At 43.6% G+C, this 20,918-nt stretch overlaps 1 protein-coding gene across 3 annotated transcripts in view; it reads left to right on the top strand.

Annotated features, from left to right (window-relative positions):
- Window positions 1-20,918, top strand: part of IGF1R (insulin like growth factor 1 receptor) — a 315,543-nt gene that overhangs the window by 159,277 nt on the left and 135,348 nt on the right.

Here is a 20,918-nt window from a genome sequence, read left to right on the forward strand (position 1 = left end):
GCCATAATGATGAATATGACAAGGCCCTCACCCTTGAGGTGCCTATAGTCATGTGGAACCTAGGTCCATGCAGGGACTCTAGGGCAGGTATGTTCTTGAAAGATTTTTTTTTTTTTTCTTTTTTAAGAGACAGGGTCTTGCCTTATTGCCTACGCTGGAGTGCAGTGCTGCAGTCATAGCCCACTGCAAGCTCAAAGTCCTGGGCTCAAGAAATCCTCCTGTCTCAGCCTCCTGAGTAGCTAGGACTACAGGTGTGCACCACCATGTCTGGCTAATTTTTATTTGTATTTTATTTTTATAGAGACAGAGTCTTATTCTATTGCCCAGGCTGATCTTGAACTCCTATCTCAAGTGATCCTCCTGCCTCAGCCTCCCAAAGTGCTGGGATTACAGGCATGAGCCACTGTGCCCTATGTAAAAGATTCTTATCAACAGTTAAAATAAGAAGCCGCTCAAGACATTTACCTATCCTGAACGTCCCAGGCCCTCAAGGTGCCAGGTAGCTGCAATATTGTTCTCGTGTAGATAAGAAAACCCTGACGAGGTCTGTATACTCCAGGACTCTGTCTGAGGCCCTTTGACACTCTGGGGGCCCCCCACCCCCCACCCTGACCCTGACTCTTTCCTGCATGTGCTGAGGATGGGGGCAGCCTATGGGTGGCACAGAGATTTGCTGCCTGGCTAGCAGTACTTCAGGGTACTGGGTGGCTTGAGGACCTCCTGTTAGAAGCTTGGATTCACTTTTCCCAGGGCACCCAGGATTGGATTCTATTAGTTCTGGGTCTGGAGAGCCTGCAAGGGCTTGCTTCTGCGAAAGTGAGTCTGGGAGAGACGCCATGGAGTCAGTGTGAGTTCTGCAGCCTCCCAAGCTCCGCTGGCGTGAGAGGCTTACCTGGTGCCAGGGCTCTGGGCATTGGGAACATTGCCTGGTCTACCGGGCAAGAAACGTGAACCACCGCAGTGAACTGGCAGCGCGTTGGCATTTTTCCCTCCATGTTTTTATAAAACCGCTGAGTAGACACCAGATTATAAATCCTGTGTAAATAGTCTTGAAGAGTTTCTGGGTTCAGCCCCAGAGAAGACTGGTTTGGGTTTTGAGGAATACTTCAAGAAAATGTTTGTTGGTTCTGTTTTCCAACGTAAAGTGCTGCACAAGGACTGTGCTGTGAGATCCAGGAGTGTCTTTTCAGCCCTCAGTGAATGCCTGCAGGGGACACAGCTGCTTTGGAGGAACGTGGTTCCGGAGGGTTTCCCACTCTCCATCCTAGTTGCTAAAATCACGTTCCACCTATTGTGTTCTGATGATATAATGAAAGCACATTCCCCGCACCCTGGGGTCTAGGTGGGGAAAGGAGAGGTGTACATGGGATAGCCACAGGGTTTGGCATGAGCTCAGTGGAGACTGCAAACTGACCCAGGCAGACTCCCACTTTAGGGAATCTGGGATGAACTAAGTGAAGGTGGGTCCTGGGAGCAATGCTGAACCACTTTGGTGGTTACAGTGAAGGCTGCTACGTACCCAGCTTTGGGAGGTGGGGCCTAGGGTGTCCAGCTTTGTAGAAAGGCATGGTGTGGGGGTGGCTGGTGTGGGGGGCGGGTGGTGGGTAGTTTTCCTCTTGCATCTGTGAGAAACTTGACTAGTGTACTGCTCTCTGTTTTCCTAAGGGGTCTGTAGCTGTGTTGGTGGTTTGCTTGGCATCTGTATTACATCCACTCTGTGCTTGAGCCTGTTTGTCCAGTTACTGTGTCTAGTGAAGCTAGCATTCACATATTTTAGATTAAATTCCACACTCCACCCCCAAATTAAAACCCTGCTATTTAAGGTAAAAATAATTTAAAAATGTTTTATTTTGGTCTCTTTGGATAAATTAATCTTGAGGAAAGCAATACTTACTGAATGTTGATGTGTGTATATGGCTTTCTCTTTATACCATACTTATAGGCAAGTCACTCTCTTGTAAAATCAGATTCTAAATGATTTTTTCTTTTTTTGTTCTTTTTTTTTTTTTTTTTTGAGACGGAGTCTCTGTAGCCCATGCTAGAGTGCAGTGGCACGATCTCTGCTCACTGCAAGCCCCACCTCCCGGGTTCACGCCATTCTCTTGCCTCAGCCTCCCGAGTAGCTGGGACTACAGGCGCCCGCCACCACGCCCAGCTTGTTTTTTGTATTTTTAGTAGAGACGGGGTTTCACCGTGTTAGCCAGGATGATCTCGATCTCCTGACCTCGTGATCCGCCTGCCTCGGCCTCCCAAAGTGTGGGGATTACAGGCATGAGCCACCGCGCCCGGCCTCTAAATGATTTTCTTAAGTGTAATTCAAGAGTTGGCAAACTACAGCCCATGCTGCCACATCTGGCCTGCCATACCTGTTGTTGCACATAAAGTTTTATTGAGTCACAGTCATACTCATTTGCTTTCATATTGTCTGTAGACAGCTTAGAATGTTAGAAAATTCTTTCTCTGGCTGGACGCGGTGGCTCACTCCTGTAATCCCAGCACTTTGAGAGGCTGAGGCGGCCGGATCACCTGAGGTCGGGAGTTCGAAACCAGCCTGACCAACATGGAGAAACCCCGTCTATACTAAAAATACAAAAATTAACCAGATGTGGTGGCACATGCCTATAATACCAGCTATTCGAGAGGCTGAGGCAGGAGAATCACTTGAACCCAGGAGCTGGAGGTTGCGGTGAGCCGTGGCTCACGCCTGTAATCTTCACACTTTGGGGGGCCGAGGCGGGCAGATCACGAGGTTAGGAGATCGAGACCATCCTGGCTAACACAGTGAAACCCCGTCTCCACTAAAAATACAAAAAATTCTCCAGGCGTGTTGGTGGGCGCCTGTAGTCCCAGCTACTCCGTAGGCTGAGGCAAGAGAATGGCATGAGCCCGGGAGGCAGAGCTTGCAGTGAGCCGAGATTGCGCCACTGCGCTCCAGCCTGGGCGACAGAGCCAGACTCTGTCTTAAAAAAAAAGAAATAAGTTAACTATCTCAAGATAATTACCCTTTTGAATACTTGAAGACATCTTTTCTGTACCCTCTGAATGTTTCCTTCTCCAGATAAAATATTTCTAGTTCTTTTACCTGTTCTTTGTTTCAGAGTTTGAAGTCTCCATTTGATAAAGTATAGTTTAATAGCCTTTGAAACCACATCATTGAGATTTAAAAAGCCCTCCTTGAGGGCCATGACCAGTAGAAATCATACCAGGACCATTTAGCACCCTTACTCTGGGAGCCATGGCTCTTGGGATGCAACTGAAGATTGTATTATCGTCCTGGAAGCCCTCTTGGACAGCTGACTCAATGACTGGAGCCAGGAAAGTTCCTTGAACTCTTGTGCCCTTCCAGCTGTGAGCTGTGTCACCATTTTATTATTTTTACATTGTTGTTGTTCTTGAAAAAGGTTGTTTTTTGTTTTTTTTTTTGTTTTTTTAGGCAGAGTCTTACTCTGTCGCCCAGGCTAGAGTACAGTGGTCCGATCTCAGTTCACTGCAATCTCCACCTCCTGGTTTCAAGTATTTGTCCTGTCTCAGCCTCCCCAGTAGCTGGGATTACAGACGTCTGCCACCATGCCCAGTTAATTTTTTTATTTTTAGTAGAGATGGGGTTTTGCCATATTGGCCAGGCTGGTCTCGAACTCCTGACCTCAGGTGATCTCCCCACCTCAGCCTCCCAAAGTGCTGGGATTACAGGCGTGAACCACCGTGCCCAGCTGAAAAAGCTTTTAAAAACTTTGTTGTATAATATTATGGCCATCCTTCCAAATGTGACCTTTTTATGTCGTATTTTATCTAACTAATTTGCCCTTGCCCCCAACTTTTATCTTGGAATTTCTTACGTATTAATATACTGTCAGGGTCCCTGATTGGGGCATTGTCCTTGGGCTTGTCATTAGATAACTCCAAGTTGGCTTGACTCCACAGGAGCTGCCTTCAGATGTGCCGTGAAATGTACTGTTGTTGACCATAGACCATCGTTATCATTAAGTCCATAAACCCGCTTCCTGTCTCTTAGGCTGTTCCAGTCTTCTATCGAAAAACAGTGGTTTAAGTGGCTTCTCCAATAGTGCTGGTGAATTGGAAGCTTCTCGTCATACCCCTTGGCTGGGGCGAGGCTTACTTCCTGGAGCCTTGGCAGTTTTGATCTAATTGACTTATGTTACCTTTCTGTATTAATCAAGCCTTTTTATTTTCCATGCTTCTGATGCTTTGACATCTTGGGGCCTTGCGAGACCAGCCCCACTAGGGTTAGCCAGTTCCTAGATAGTGAATGAGCACAATGCTCATATGCAAAATAACCAATCCAAAGGCCACACCCCTCACCACCTTTATTGGGATTTCATACTCAAGGCCAATATTCCCCTACCTTAATCACCCTAGGGCCAGATACCAGACAAGAGACAGCCCCTACACCCCAGAGCCTGTCAAAATTACTCCAGCCAGCTAGTCCTAAACCTGCTTACCTTGTGTGATTTATTCCTTCCCAAGGAAACCACAATAAAGGCTCTCCTCCATGTTTTCCTACCATTCCCTCTGCCTCAGGACCAACCTTGGTTCTTCTCCATGTGGCCGCTTGGCATGGTGCACTCCCTCTTCTTGGGGACTATGAGTAACAGACCTTTTCAGTGGCAATTGTCTTTTAACTGTTGGCCTCACCATACCTGAATAGCAATAAACCCTACATCTTAAAATACTTTGAGATTGTCACATACAGTACCCAGAATAGGTGAGGATGAGGGCAATTTACTGGATACAGAGCGGCCCCAGTCCATTCCTTATGTCCAAATGCTGAGACTTGAGAAAGGTGGAGAGGAGTCTGACTATCAAGAGTTGCCTTGGATGAAGTGGGCTGAAGACACACGAACCCCTTCCATTAATACATCTACTTATTTTCTACGATTGTAATTGTATTAATAATTGGAGAAAATAACAATGACTCAGCAACAATAGCTTAATCCAGTAGAGATGAGGTCCGGAATAGGTTCTGGCCTACCTTAGTTCATGTTTTTTACTTTCAATGCTGAAGCACAAGCAAATGCAAAAGCTTCTCTTGAATGTTTTGTAAATTGTGGGATAATTGAGGTATGCGACATGGTTAATAATCTCGTGTCTCCTCATTGAGCACTGGGTTATTAACCATATATAGCAAATGGAGCACATCGTCGTGGGTTGCTTGCATCACTAGATCCTGTCGCAAAACCAAGATTCAACTTTAAAATACATTTTAATTTAAGTTACTCTTTCTGGCATGAATGATACATCACTTTGGAGCAACACTTACCAGGCAGTGAAAGCTTTTTTTAATGCCCTGTGTAGCACTGCTTTCTGTGCCCTTATATGATTTGGATGGATGGATGGATGGATGGATGGATGGATGGATGGATGGATGGATAGATAGATGGATATAGCCACAGGGTCTTGCTCTGTTGCCCAGGCTGGAGTGCAGTGGCACCATCATAGCTCACTGCAACCTCAAACTCCTGGGCTCAAGCGATCCTCAACCTCCTGAGTAGCTGGGACTACTACAGGTATGTGCCACTATGCCCAGCTAATTTTTAAATTTTTTGTAGAGATGGAGGTCTCACCGTGTTGCCGGGGTTAGTCTCAGACTTCTGGCCTCAAGTGATCCTACCACCTTGGCCTTCCAAAGTGCTGGGATTACAGGTGTGAGCCACTGTGCCCAGCCTGTTTATATGGTTTTAAAAACAAAAATGTATATGCTCTCAAGATGGCTTTCAGAGAGCTTATTAGTGTCTTGGCCATTTGGAATTCCATTTCACTTAAATTAGAAGAGTGAAAGAGAAGTGAATGGGAGGAAGACCAAAAATGGGGAGAAGAAACCTCTTTGGATCTGATATAAGCGTGGCTCTACCTGGGAGAATGGCCATTCTGAATTATTGGAAACAGGAAGAATTGCTACGATGCTTCCTTATATCTGTGGGGGAAAATCAAACTTACGTTCTGAAAGGAAACTTAATACTTCATATTTTTAAACACAAAAGGATATGTTTTTCAGAGTAGCAGTTATAAAATTGTGAGTTTAATCTTTTAGTTCAGCTTTTTTTCTTACCAGAAAAATAATTAGTAGTACAAAAATTTATGTATTTGTTTGAGCTCTATTCTGATACTGTTATGAAGATACATGACATAAAAACAGGAACATTTTCAGAGTCAGTGATTACAATTTAAAATCATATTCGAAATTTAATAAAAAGTTTAAAAGAAATCACCAGCATAAGATGATGTCATTTGGGTCTTGGAGCAAACCGTCTCTCTTCTGGTGAAAGAACTTTCTGGATAAGGTCAAAAGGCAACAGAAAACCTGGGGAACAATGGCTGTCTTTTTAATGGGAGTTGCTCCTATTCCTGGTGGTAACAACCCCTTCCTGTTGCTCCTTTCCGAATGGAATTGCCTTAGTGAAGTTGTTGAAGAAGTGAGGAGGGCGAAATATGCCCATCCTTCTACAGTGGGGAGAGGCCTGGCGCATGAAAGCAGGCCTTTGTGTATGCCGGGCTGGGCCCATGCAAACAGGGCACAATCAGGCTATTGTTTGTTTGGGAAAAGCTATGGCATCCTATTACAATTATTTATGGAAGAAAATATTTGATGTTTTTGGAAGAGGTTGGGTGTGGGGGGTGATGAGGGCGGGAGGAAAGAGACTGGGCTTACCTCTTGTCCCATTCACTCCAAATCTCTCAGTGTGTAGGATAGGGCCCATCTGGTCCAAAGGAGAGTTTTGTGTGACTCTGTGTGTTGGAATGTTTTCGAAATGCAGAGAAATTCAGAGCTTCTCTAGCTTTGGCTAGAAAAGGAACAATGGAAGTGAGTCTTATTCTACCTAAGGTTGGTGTGGGGCAGCCTGTTCTGTAGTTGCTTTCCAAGCCCTTCTTCTTTCTGATGCTTTCTTGGTACCATTGCCCACATGCTGCCTCCACCCTGGATGAGGTCTAGACCTGTTACATTGATTCTCAACTAATTAAAAGTCAGTATGGTGAAATATTTGCAGCATTCCCTCTCCCTCCCTGTGTTCATTTCTGAAGCTCAACAGTCTTCCATACTGAAGCTGTGGGGAGGTCCCTTTCTTCTTTGACACCAGCCATTTCATGATCTGCCCTTTCTGACCACCCCAGCCACCCTACTTTCCCAATCTTGCCTCTGCCTACTTCACCTCTTCTTTTCAACCTCAGAAGCTTCTGGAGTCTTCACAGTGGCCCTAATCATGGGTCTCATCCTTGTTTTCCTGTCTCTTTGAGGTTCCAGCAGCCAGCCTTGCCTCATCAGGCCTTTCTCTGAAATTCCCATCAATAACTCCAAGAGCTGCCCAGCACCTTGTGCATATCAGGTCTCAGGAAATTGTGAGTTTCTTGTTTCATTAAACATTTTTCTTTCCAGGAATCATCATTCATCACATTGCCATATGTGTCCAGATCCCCATTTTCAGGGAGCCAATCATTCGAAAGCACCTGCCTGTGTTGCATATGGTGGAAAGAACAAATGTCAACCCTAGCCGGCCATCACTCCCCATCGGCCCACCCCAATCTCTTGTGCCAGTAGGACTTTCCTGTGTTTTCTTTGGGCAGTTCAAAGTTGGGCTCTTGAGAAGTTGCCTGTAAATTCAATTGAAGTGACCAGATCTCATCCTTACCCACCCCGTAGCTGCAGATAATAAGCACTGGGGACTTCCCTTGTGCCTGTGTTTTAATGTAACCTTAAGACTTGATGCTCCCTGGAGTGTAAGAATATGAATAACTACTCACTGTGGATATTGCAGTTAATTACTCCTTCCTGTCCCATGTGGTCCCCAGAGGAATATGAGATTGCTACAAACATGGCAGCTTTCTTTGGGGAGGTGGGAGAGGGAGATGAATCTTGGGGCAAGGCACATTCTCATAACCATGTGGCTCCAGAAAGCTGCCTGACTCAGAGAATGGCTATAAATGCCCAGTTGTATGGATCTGAGATCCTCAAAGGCAGGTTCATTCACTTATTTATTAATTTAACAAACATTAGGCACCTGTGGTGCTCTGTCTGCTCCAGCAGTGATCAAGACAGAAAAGATTTCTTCAGTGCTGCGTGTGGCGGCTCACGCCTGTAATCCCAGCACTTTGGGAGACCAAGACAGGCGGATCACCTGAGGTCAGGAGTTCAAGAACAGCCTGGCCAACATGGTGAAACCCCATCTCTACTAAAAATACAAAATTAGCTGGGTGTGGTGGCCCATGCTTGTAATCCCAGCTACTCGGCAGGCTGAAGCAGGAGAATCGCTTGAACCCGGGAGGCAGAGGTTGCAATGAGCGGAGATCATGCCACTGCACTCCAGACTGGGCAGCAGAGTAAGAATCTGTCTCAAAAAAAAAAAAATACTGGGGTGGGGATGGTAGGATGCACAGTAAAGAGAGAATAATAAGCTAGTGATGAGTATCTAAGAAGAAAACACAAAACAGTACTGTCATCACAATACAGGAGTGCTAGGTTGGGGGCCAGGTGTGGTTGAGGGGTGCTGTATTAGGCTGGGTAGTCATTGAGGCCTCTGTGAAAAGGTGGCATTTAGACTAAGGGAGATTGGAAGGTCCAGCCATGGGAAGTTCAGGAGAAAGAATAAGAAGAAACAGCTGTCACATGGGCACAGACTGATGACTAGCAAGGCTGGAACTTGGAAGATGAGGGAAACTGAGAGTGTCAGTCAGCTCAGGCTGCTATGACAAATTACCATAGCCTGGGTGGCTTAAACAGTAGACATTGCAGCATTCCCTCTCCCTCTCTGTGTTAATTTCTGAAGTTGAATAGTCTTCCATACTCAAGCTGTGGGGAGATCCCTTTCTCCTTTCACACCAGCCATTTCATGATTTGCCCTTTCTGACCACCCCAGCCCTACTTTCCCAGTCTTGCCTCTGCCTACTTCACCTCTTCTCTCCAGCCTCGTGGTTGGAGAAGCATATTCTCATGGTTCTGGATGCTGGAAGTCCAAGCTCAGGTGTGAGCAAGGCCTGGTTCTAGTGAGGGCTCTCTTCCTGGTTTGCAAACAGCCGCCTTCTCACTGAATCCTCACATGGTGGCGGGAGAGAGCAAGCTGTGGTGTCTCTTCACTGATTAAGGACATTAATCCATTTGTATCAGGGTCTCACCCTTATGACCTCATTTGACCTCAATTGTCTCCTTAACGGCCTTACCTTCAACAGAGTCACATGAGGGGTTAGTGTTCCAACATATGAATTGGCAGGGTGGAGGTGGGAGGTGGCCAGGGGTGGGACACAATTCGTTTCATAGCGTCGAGTTATAAGATGGGTCACAGTATTAGATGGGACCAGAGCAGAGGGGCCCTGTAGACCATGACAAGAGTGAGAATTTACTCAGTACACAGTGGAAGTTGGGGATGAGTGAGAAGCACAAGAGTGGCGCACTGATTTCTACAACAGTCACTCTAGCTGCTGGGTGGAAAAGGGGAGAGGGAGGAATAGTGGAAAAAGCAGGGAGACCGCTTAGGAAGCTGCTGGGACAGTGCATATGAGAGATGTTGGTGGCTTGAACCAGTGCTGGGTTTCTCAGTATTGGCAGTATTGACATTTTGGGTGAGATAATTAGTTGGGGAGTTGGTAGTGGGTGGGGGGGTGGGCAATCCTGAACCAGTGCCAGGTTTCTCAGCATTGGCACTGTTGGCATTTTGGGTGAGATAATTAGTTGTGGGGGGCTGTCCTGTGTATTGCAGAATGTTCAGCAGCATCCCTAGTCTCTACCTGCTAGATGCCAGAAGCCCACCCACCCCGCCCCCTAGTCATGACAATCAAAAATGTATCTAGACATTGACAGATGTTAACCTGGGATTAGGGGGTGGGGAGACCAAAACTGTACCCTGTTGAGAACCACTGGACCAGAGTGATAGCAATTTGTAGTGGATAGATTTAGGAATATTTGAGGACTTGTAAAATATAGCCTGAAGGGAATGGAGACTGGGAGAGTGAAGGATACCTCTGAGACATTTTGGCTTGGACAGAACAGGGGGTGGAGGCTCCCATTCCTGAGCTGCAAAGGAGTGGGGAGGGAGGAGCAGCCGTAGTTTGGGAAAAGTGTGTGGTGGAGAAGGCAGATGGGGCAGGAGCTCTGTCTTGCATCTCTCAGGTCAGAAATGCCTCTTAGACATCCGGGGGGCAAGCTAAGATGGAGTTGAACCACAGCAGTGTAGGGCTCAGGGGACAGGCCAGGAATAGAGAGAAACATTTGGCACTCATCTACTTGTAGCTTCCCTGTTGAGAAAAATGAAATCATCCAGGGGTTTTCAAATTCAGTGGTCTCTGGACCCCTTCACACTGTTAAAAATGGAAAACCCTGCCACAGTCTACATGTTTATGTTGCCCCAGTAATCTATACGTTGAAACCTAATCACCATGTGATGATATTAGGAGCTGGGGCCTTTAGGAAGGGATTAAATCGTGAGGGTGGGGGACCTTTATGAATGGGATTGTGCCTTTATATAAGAGAGCTGCTTTGCCCCTTCTTCTAGAAGGTGCCCTCCGTGAACCAGAAAGTGAAGCCCTCACAAGACACTGAATCTGCCAGTGCCTTGATCTTGGACTTCCCAGACTCTAGAACTGTGAGGAATAAGTTTCTGTTGTTTAAAAGCTACCCTAGTTTAAGGTGTTTTGTTATAGGTGCCCAGACAGGCTAGGACAAATGCCAACAAGCTTTCGTTTATGTGGGTTGTATCCATTGATACTTACTGTATGAAAAATTAAAATTAATAACTTTAAAAAGATTTATTGATTCAGAAACCGTAACAAAACTTAATATGTGTTAACATACTTTTTTGTTGGATAAAAACTATATCCCACCCCAGTATATGAATAGAGTGGCATTGTTTTATGTGTTTAATCTCTGGCTTAATAGAAGGCAATTGGATGATCATATCTGCTTCTATGTTCATTCTGCTGCCAATATCACGCAGCTTCTGGAAACTTCCACTGCACACATTCATGAGACAATAAGAGTTAAAAAGGTAAACAGTATCTTAGTAGTGTGAAAATAGTTTAATCTCATAGACCCCCTGAAAAAGCTGCAGAATCCTTAGGGGTCCACAAACCACACTTTGAGAACTAAAGATCAAGGGGTACAGTTTTCTCATTTTTATGCTGTTCAGAGTGTGGTTGAAGTTCAGCCATCACTAGTCCTTCACGGATAGTTCCATACCCCAAGTTGATGGCGTTGTGGAATTGCTGACGCTATTTTCATATATGTGTAATTCTAGCCTTTTTCTCTGGTCTTATAAGAGTCACATACGTAGGTAATTTCATATCATACAAATATGTTCTAAACAGCAGAATATTCCAGGAAACCTTAAGTGATAACTGAGTTGAAAGAGTCATATTTTTTAAGCAATACAATTTAAATAATTTTTAAAGGAAACATTTCTAAAGGACATTTTACATTGCTTGCATTAAAAAGAATATAATGAACATAATCCAACTTTTTCTCAATACTCAGGGTCATCACTGTGAAAGTAACTTCATTCTATGATAAGATAATGATGCTCCCAGGTGGGCAAGGCAGTTTTTCATCTAAGGTAATTGAGACACCTTTTAAAAGCGAAAGATAAATTCACAGACCCTCAGTGTCATTATAAATTACTTGGTATAAAGATACTTAAATACCTACAGCCTTATAAAGCCTAGGTGTCAATTTTTTACACTTGCAGATATTTTACAACTATAAGTTAAATGATTTTACACATTAAGTGCATATAAAACAAAAAGATTCAAACCCAAATATTAATTTAATTACGTGGGTAATATTTTTCTAAAACTAAACCACTGCTCAGAATGTGCATAAACTGACCTCGAAGGCATGAGTACGTTTGAATTACGGAACATCTCTCTTTGACATCACAACTGAATTTTTTCTTTAAGTATCGCAAGGCCGCAGTTCACAGAAGTACCACAACATAAATTGGTCTTCACTTGGTATGTAAACATATATTTATATGTTAAATGTGTCTTTTCTTTTTGGTGTACAACAGCTAGAGTAATGCAGTTTGCTTGCAATGTGTTTTTTATGTAAATGCTGATGCTGAAACCACTTGGCAGCACGGAGATATAAGAAGGTTAAGTAGAGGAACTAGAAGATTGATAAACGAAGATAGATAAAGTGAAGAAAAACAAAAATCAAGGAGAACTCAAGCGTCCAAGAGTGTGTAAACAACTTCTGGTGTGAGAAGCGGTACATTGCGCTAAATGGCCTATGCGCTTCGGGTTTTTCCCTTCCTCTGTTGACTTTTTATAGTTGTCTTTTATTTTAAACACGCCCCCCCCCCCCACTTTTTTTTAAAACTGATTTTACCATCACTCTCTCTAGCCCTGCCTCCCTAGAATTAGCTGCTGCTTATCTCCCTTGGATCTGGAACTTAAATGTTAATGTGTATATAAGTTAATAGTAAGTAGACCGTGAATTTAGAAGAGTAAAACAGAATCATGAATACGTAGTCACTGTGGCCCCTTTTTTGCTGGATTTCAGGTTCGTAAGCATTTTTGGAAGAGAGTGGAAGGGGAAGGGGTGGCTTTGCCAGTCAGTTGAGTTATGCGTAAGGGAGGCGTTAAATGTGCATGATGCGCTAAAATGCATGTTTCTAGATCCAGTATGACTGCTCTTCCATAGATGATGAAACCAAGGCAGAGAAATAAGATGTAACTTTCTCACCTTGATTAGTGATGAGAATGGGACAGCTTTATTCATGAAACCCTGTGAAACCACTAGCCCATTCCTGGGATGATTGATATCTGCAAGGATCTTCAGGAATAGTGTACCTGGGGCTCAGGAGCCAAGACTTGAAGTGTTGAAAGGTGAGCAGGAATTAGCTGCTGGCCTGAGACGTGGAGAGACACACGTGTGTATGTGTGCATGCGCACACACACACACAGGCACATGTATATTCATGATGGCTTCTTCATTCCAACTCCAGGCCAACTCATCTCCCTTTCCCTTCCACAGGTACTTATACCATGAAAAGGTATATGAAGTGCTAAAATACTTGTAGAGTATGTTGTCAATATGAGCTACTCTGTAAATGATAAATAATAATTGACTGGTGAGTCTAGGCAAGGCAAGTCAGTGAGATTACAAGAAAAGAGATGTTAGGCCTTCAGGAAGATGGAAGATTCTCTTTGTCCCTGCAGGGACTGTTGCAGAGCATTAGAGCCACCCTCAAATAGTTACCCAGTGAGTCTCCTCAAAGCAAGTGGCACTGAGATACAACCTTCCTACAGGTTTTCAAGTCATCTCGTGTGGTGCACAGTCCTGGCCCTACCTCAAAGGCCCTGGGCGGAGTTTTCCTGAGTGTGTATACTCATCTCTTTGTGTTGTCTCTGGCAGGGAGCAAGTGAGTACAGGATTGGAGTAATAGGCATTTTTAGGCTTGAGATGGCTTTGCGTGTTTGGTTAATGTCACTACATTTCCTAGGGGATAATAAAAGTCTAGCATGGTAAAAGATCTTGTCTTACAAGGTCCCGATGTAAAGTATGGAGCCTAACTCAGAATTTAAAATAAAATACATTTTGACCCATTGTATTGAGAGCTGGTATAATTTAATATAGTGAGCCCCTTGGCTTCTGGTTGGTTGGGTTATAAAGCCTGTTATTCATTCGCTCATCCATTCATGCATTCTCCTGTGAGGAAGCTTTTTCCTTTGAGCTGAACACACAAAATTAATCGTGCTCGAACTCTCCAAATTCTGTGACTTCCCTGGTAACTGACTGTATGGAAGACAGAAATAAAAATCAGAATAAACTTTTATTTTCTGAATCAGAAAGCAGTTGCTCCAGCTTCTGGTGGTCACATTGCTAAGATGTAAAAAATAGAAGTTAGGTGAAATAAATTAAGAATAATTATTTTGGAGAAAGAGAGGGTAGTGTTTGACTAAATTAGAAACATTCTCTGAGTCTTAGAAGCGTGAATGATTTAAATGAGGTTCCAGTATAGTATTGCATGTGGTTTCTATTTTAGAGTTTTCCCACTTGAAAACAAACTTTGAGGATTTTTACTGAAGTCCATCAGTTTTAACTTACTCAAAGCTTAGCAGCCACCTTTTGCTTTTCTTCCCGTTCCCCCCGTCATGCTGTGAAGAAAGTCATACACCATTGTGGTATTGATTGAAACCTTTATTTCTCCAGGTCTCCTCTCATAAACTGGGCTAAGAAACACAAAGGACATTTGACACTTCATGACTACATAAGATGTGCTCTTCCTCTCTCTTTCTCTTTGAAAGTGACTTGGCAGGGTGAGGTCGAGAAGCCCCTGGAAAGGAGGAAGCCGAAATGCAAACAAAGTTGAATCATGAAGTGATGTCACTCTGAACCAATTGGAGCAGCGGTGTCATGTGCCTGGCAGCTACTTCAAATGCCCACAAAACAGGAGTAATGGTTTAAGCTGTTTCCCTCTTCCCCTCCCACCACCAATCAGCAGCAGACTGCTAGAGAACAGATGCAAAACAGTTATTAGACCAGGCTTAGTTACACATGGAGGATGCATCTTAACAAGTTAGTACGTTTTTGCAAAGCATGAAGACTAACTCAAAGTCTGTTTTCTGGTTTTGCTCTACCAGTATGGCCAAAACCATTTCTTTTTAAGTGAGAAGTGGGGATATGGTCAGGTTTGATTCCAGTTGAAGTTGTGAGCTGCGCAGGGCTGGTCTGAGCCCAGTGGCATCTTTCCAGGTGTCAGAGGCATGATTTTAAGCTACTGTTACATTCACAGTGCTTAATAACCATAACTTATTGGTTTCATGATCACGGGGGTTTTTGCATAGCTGCCACCCCCATTTTCTGTTTGTGATCCAGTAGTTAAAACTCTCCCAGAAAATATTTCTCACCCTGGTTTAAATAAACAAAACAACCACCACAAAAACAAACAAAAACTTGGCTAACCACTATTTTCAGGCATATTCTGAGAGAGAAAGGGGGAAAAAAAGACTAGACATCCTAAAATTAAGCAACATTATTTTTGGAATTGTGTTGTTTCTTATACTCAGTCATTTGTGAATGATGTGGTTCAAACAAAACTGAAACAAAAATAGTTTTTCTCATTAAAAATATGTTTGTCGCATAGCCAGCACTCGGAACTAGGGAGGGTCACATGGAAGTATTGTCATTCTCGGGGCTGACTGGTTGACTGCAGCCTATACAGGAGTGGAGAATATTGACAGGGCTGCCCATTCTCGCCAGGTGGAAGAGAGCAAATGCACATCCCTGTGTGCACCCCCACCTGGTTCCTCTCCTCACTTGCTGGTGAATATTGAACGGCTCACATAATTAGGCAGGACTCAGGAACTTTCCTCCCTATCTCTTTCACTCTTCTGCAGTGCCCTTTATGTTTTCCTCTGCTCTTTCAGTCCCAATGCCTTTTCCCTGGTGCAGCCTCGTGGTTCGGTCTCACCTTCAGCTTTTCCTTCCCTCCAATACGTCCTGTAAATTATTGTCAGACTTTTTTTAATCTAAATAATTGGTTCAGGTAAGGTACTCATATGTTCAAAATACCGTAGTGGCTCCCTGTTCTCTGTGATGTGAAGTCCTAACCATCAGACTCAGCTTTCCCCCTGGACACCTTGGCTTATCTTCTTGCTGCTTTCCAGAGGCATGGGCCATTAGACTGGTTTTCTGAAGGTTCTGCCAAAAGGCTGGGCCCTTGTCTCCCACCCCACCGCTGTTACTCATGCGTTCTCCCACTTGCTCAGCATTCTTTCCCATGCTTTTTCCTTGATCATCACTCCCTAGCTAACATCTATTTTTTCCTAAACACTCTGTTGCAGTTGTAGTCTGCAGTCACTCTCCTAAGACTTGATCATGTATTACGCTGTTTTGTTCTTTATTTTTTAACTTTTTTTATTCTTTTTTTCTGAAATGGATTCTTGCTCTGTCACCCATGCTGGAGTGTACTGGCACAATCTCGGCTCACTGCAACCTCTGCCTCCCGGGTTCAAGCGATTCTCCTGCCTCAGCCTCCGTAGTAGCTGGGATTACAGGCATGCGCCATCACACCTGGCTAATTTTTATATTTTTAGTAGAATCGGAGTTTCACCATGTTGGCCAGGAGGTCAGGTCGAACTCCTGACCTCAAGTGATCCACCTGCCTTGACCTCCCAAAGTGCTGGGATTACAGGCATGAGCCACCATGCCCGGCTGTTTTGTTCTTTAATTTTACAAACTTGGCATAGCTTAGAAGACTTCACAGTGGCCCCATATACAGTTTTCCCTGAGAAAACTGGTACCCCCCAACAGATACCAAAATCTGGGACCCCCCCAACAGATACCAAAATCCACAGATGCTCAAGTCCCTTTTATAAAATGGCGTGGTATTTGTGTATAGCCCATGCCCATCCTTCCATGTACTTTAAACCAGGGATCTCCAACCCCTGGGCCGTGGACCAGTCCCGGTCCGTAGCCTGTTAGGAACCAGGCTGCACAGCAGGAGGTGAGTGGCAGGCCAGCTAGCATTAACTGCATGAGCTCCGCCTCCTGTCAGATCAGCAGAGGTATTAGATTCTCATAGGAGTGAGAACCCTATTGTGAACTGGACACGCAGGGAATCTCAGTAATGCCTGATGATCTGAGATGGAACAGTTTCATCCCAAAACCATCCCTCTCCTCCACCCATCTATGGAAAAATTGTCTTCTACGAAACCGATCCCTGGTGCCAAAAAGGTTGGGGACCACTACGTTGGACCATCTGTAGATTACTTATAACACCTAATACAATGTAAATAGTTGTTATCATGTATTATTAGGGAATAATGACAAGGAGAAAAATCCATACGTGTTTAATACACAAGCATCCTATTTTTTTTCCTGAGTATTTTTGATCTGCAGTTGGTTGAATCCATGGGTGTGGAGCCCTCAGATATGGAGGGCATGCTGTACTGATCACCCCTGTGGGTGTGAATGTTGGGCAGATCCTCCAGTGTCACCAGCCATGTGGCCTTGGTGACCTTTCCATACTTTTCAATCAGAATGATGATCTCCACCTCTCAGGAAAGTTGTGGGGATTAAACGGTATAGTCTGTGTGTGTAGAGTTCTTAGGGTGGGGCCTGCCATGATAAATGCCCATGAAGCAGGTAATTATGGTAGTAGTGGTTGATATCTTGAAATCAGGGAGATTCCCAAATTTCTACCCCAAATCTGAATAACTGTATGTTGCAGAAGTTCAGTAAATATTTGTTGCACTAATACTTATGTGCATACGCTGAAATAATCTAAATATTTGATAACTAACGGTAGCACTTTCTTCAGGGATTTAACTTTTGCTGTAGAAGACTGAATGATAGAATATATAAGCTATATTTTTCTTGTGATTCTATACATTGTCCATGTTGCAACTTAAATATTTTTGGAATGCAATGTAAAAATGATTTACTGTTCTATAACTGTTTTCCTGAAAGCAAAATGATATTTAAGTAAACTGCAATGAAAAATGCAATGACTGTAATTTATCGTTGAAGAGCATTTTCAAAGTGTATAGAATGACTAAAGCTTAAGTATATTAAGTATTCTAGAGGAAGACATATTTAGGCTATAAATCTAGACTTCCTTTGGAATTTGTTTCCTTTTTCTCTGCCAGGTATATGAAGATTTTAAGTTCTTAGGCCTCAGTGGGAAGATTTAAGGTTCCAAGAGTACATTTGTATCTCTTTTAAATTTTCTATTGTTTACCAATGACATATGTAAATGGTTTAGGAGCTGTTTACTGTAACATTACCTACTTTAGCTCTGTGCAGTTGTCTGGCAACCAATGTGATAAAGACAGAAGGAAGCGCTGTATTTTGTTGCCCACAAGTATATCTTAAAAGTGCGGGTGCACCTGAATAGGCAATAAAGTATTAAGAGCTGCTCCTGGAGCAGTTTGCTCTCTGTGACGTGTGAAAGTCTACGGGGTTTATAATTGGTCTGGCCATACGGCTGCCTAGGATTAGACTCTTTTCATATCCCACTAAACACTCTCCTTAGAAGCAAGCACAAGGAGATAGTTTATTTTAAAATGTAATTGCTATGTTACTAAGATTTGAATTTGAGTACCGAGAATAAACCATATTTCTGTTTAGAGGCTGGTTGGCTAAAAATTGTGTCTAATCTTTCCCCTGCCCCCCCAACCCCGAATCAGAGAATGAATAACAAATAAACATGATAATGAAGTCTCATGCTGTTGTTTTCATATTTGTATTTAAGAGTTTCAGAGCAAATGACTTGGAAAACAGGCAGCTCCGCTGACATGGGCATTTTTAGCCACCCTAGAATCCGTGGAGGGATTCTGCACTATGCCCTGTAACCTCGTTCACATGCCGTTTGAATGTATACCATGAAGACCCCCTTAGTTCAGGGAGCTTTGCTCTATTTAAGTAATGTTTACATTCTTAATGAACCAAAGAGGAAGTGGTTATGGGAAAAGAGCCAGGACTAGATTTCATTCTAATGCTTATAAGGAGAGTTCTAGGAAACCCTCAGACTTGGTAAACCAAGGCATTTGGAGATACTATGAATTGGTTTAAAAAGCCATTTACCACTTCTTTTGTAATTGGCCTTTTAAACCAACTCTCACTTAGCTGATTAAATGTGGTCGTTTAAGCTGCTAGTTAATAATCGGAAGTGCGGTGGCGCAATCTCCGCTCACTGTAACCTCCGCCTTCCGGGTTCCAGCGGTGGTGCGATCTCGGCTCACTGCAGCCTCCGCCTTCCGGGTCCAAGCGATTCTCCTGCCTCAGCCTCCTGAGTAGCTGGGATTACAGGTGCACGCCACCACACCCGGCTAATTTTTGTATTTTTAGTAGAGATGGGGTTTCACCATGTTGGTCAGGCTGGTCTCAAATTCCTGACGTCGTGATCCACCTGCCTCGGCCTCCCAAAGTGCTGGGGTTACAGGCATGAGACACCGCGCCCGGCCTAGGATTTCTTATTGTGATATTCTGCAGTGGAGAATGGGGGTTGAAAAGAAATGTTTTCTCCCACACCTGTCCCGCTCCTGTCTACTGAAAGCTGATTAATCAAGTCAAATGAGTCTCTATTGGTAGTAAGCCTCCAAAATTTGGAAGAGGGGAGGTGGCGTGATGTGAAAAAGCAAGGCTTCAGGGGAGAGATTCCCGCTGGGGGCATTCACCCTCTCGTCCAGCGTGCCTGTTACGGTGATCACTCCATAGTGGTTTTGCATGAACAAGACTGCCCAGTTTGCTTAGGAAGAAAACAAAGGACATAAGTTAGTTCTCATGTCTTCCCAGCACCCTAAATACTCGGGCTAAACTTCCATAGTCAGACCGTCAGCTTCAGGAAGGGCTGCTGTTGGGAACTTTTTTTTAGTTTGCAGTTAGTTCAGCTCCAGCCAAAAACCTACAAAAAGCCACTGCAAGCCCTCTGCCTGCTCGTGTAAGACACCTTGGTTGGGCCCTTGTGACTGTCCATCCATAGGATGGTTGGCCATCGGCCACACAGAGTGGCAGGGCAAGATAAAATGACATTTGTGGATCTGACTTCTTGTACTTCTGTTTGAATTCAAACAGAGGAAGATAGAGTAGTGGCCTTGGGAAACCGTGGAGAGAGAAAAGGCATAGTCAGAATGTTTTCAAACGAGCACAGACTTTTCAAAACCCCTCTAATCACATTCCTACTGATCTTCAGTTCCAGTGCTCTGGCCACTTGGTCTCTGCACCCCAACTTCTTTGCCAAGAAATTAATGATCTGTGAAGACACACAGCCATGAATAGGACTTACTATTTAAAGGAATCCTGAAACGAATATTTTTCTGATACATATTTATCCTAATATATTTGCTTAGCATATTTTTTTTTTTCCTATTTTGGAGTTTTTGGGTTTTTTAAACCTAGGGAATGCCTAGTATGTACTGTGGAGTGCATTAGTTCATTTATATCCCAGTGCATTGTAAAGTCGAGCAATTCAGTGCCTTAGAATTCTTTATGTGAACTTGATGCTACATGAACTACTTGAGAACAACTACTTTCAAGCCCTCCGAAGCGCTTAGTTACAACTGTTGGTCTAATTGCACATTATTCTAATTCATTAAAAAAGTCCCCAAGGGCTTCTTAGGATACTGCTCTGTGTTATTAGAAGTCCTTCCAAATAGAAAAACTTTATTAATTTAAAAATAACCGCCAATTCAGACTTTCATTCAAACAAGGCATTTTACCAAGTCCGGCTGAAAGAGCTTCTTACCACATCTGGCATGTAGAATGGCAGAAGACTATTTTTGCTAGATTCCTTGTTGCTGCAGCCGTTTCTGATGTCCTTTTCCCCTTCACACCTTTCGTGTTACACGTGTCTGAGATGACATTAAAGTACTGATGCGATAGAATTGCTCTGATGTTTTTTTCCAGAGTGAAAGCTGCTATTACTTTTTTTAAAAAAAACTTGAGGTTTGGTTTCTTTCCCCCTTTATCCAGGTGTTATACAAATATGTAATTAAGATGTTTGGGGGTTCAGATGACAAACAAGGAGTCTACTTCTAAGAATGCATTTGCAAGCCAAAAGAGTGGTGAACCACTTCAGAGTGTGGGTCTGTGGGGGATGATGTCTGCTTTGCTTCGTTTTGTGGAATAATTTTTAACATTTCTATTTAGCATTCATGATACTCTAAATAGAAGCAGGATAACACTGTGGCTCTTGGATCCAGGAAAGGCAGGCCACGAGGGCTCCTCCTGCTTGGGGACAGTCTGTTACTCTAAATCTTTTTATATGCAGCAATGATGACCTTAAAAATGGGTGGCTCTAATACTGGCATTCATTGCCTAAAAATAATTTTAACGTGCAAATGCCAGAGACCAGGTCATCTCAGAAATGGACTAGAATTGACCACTGCTGTGTTTTGGTGAAACCTGATAATCTTGCTTTTCTTCATGTACCTTGTTTTTTATTGTAAAACTATTTAATTATGAAAATAAGAAT

The sequence above is a fragment of the Pongo abelii genome, chromosome 16, assembly GCF_028885655.2.
Source record: "Pongo abelii isolate AG06213 chromosome 16, NHGRI_mPonAbe1-v2.0_pri, whole genome shotgun sequence".
In the NCBI taxonomy this organism is placed as follows: domain Eukaryota; kingdom Metazoa; phylum Chordata; class Mammalia; order Primates; family Hominidae; genus Pongo; species Pongo abelii.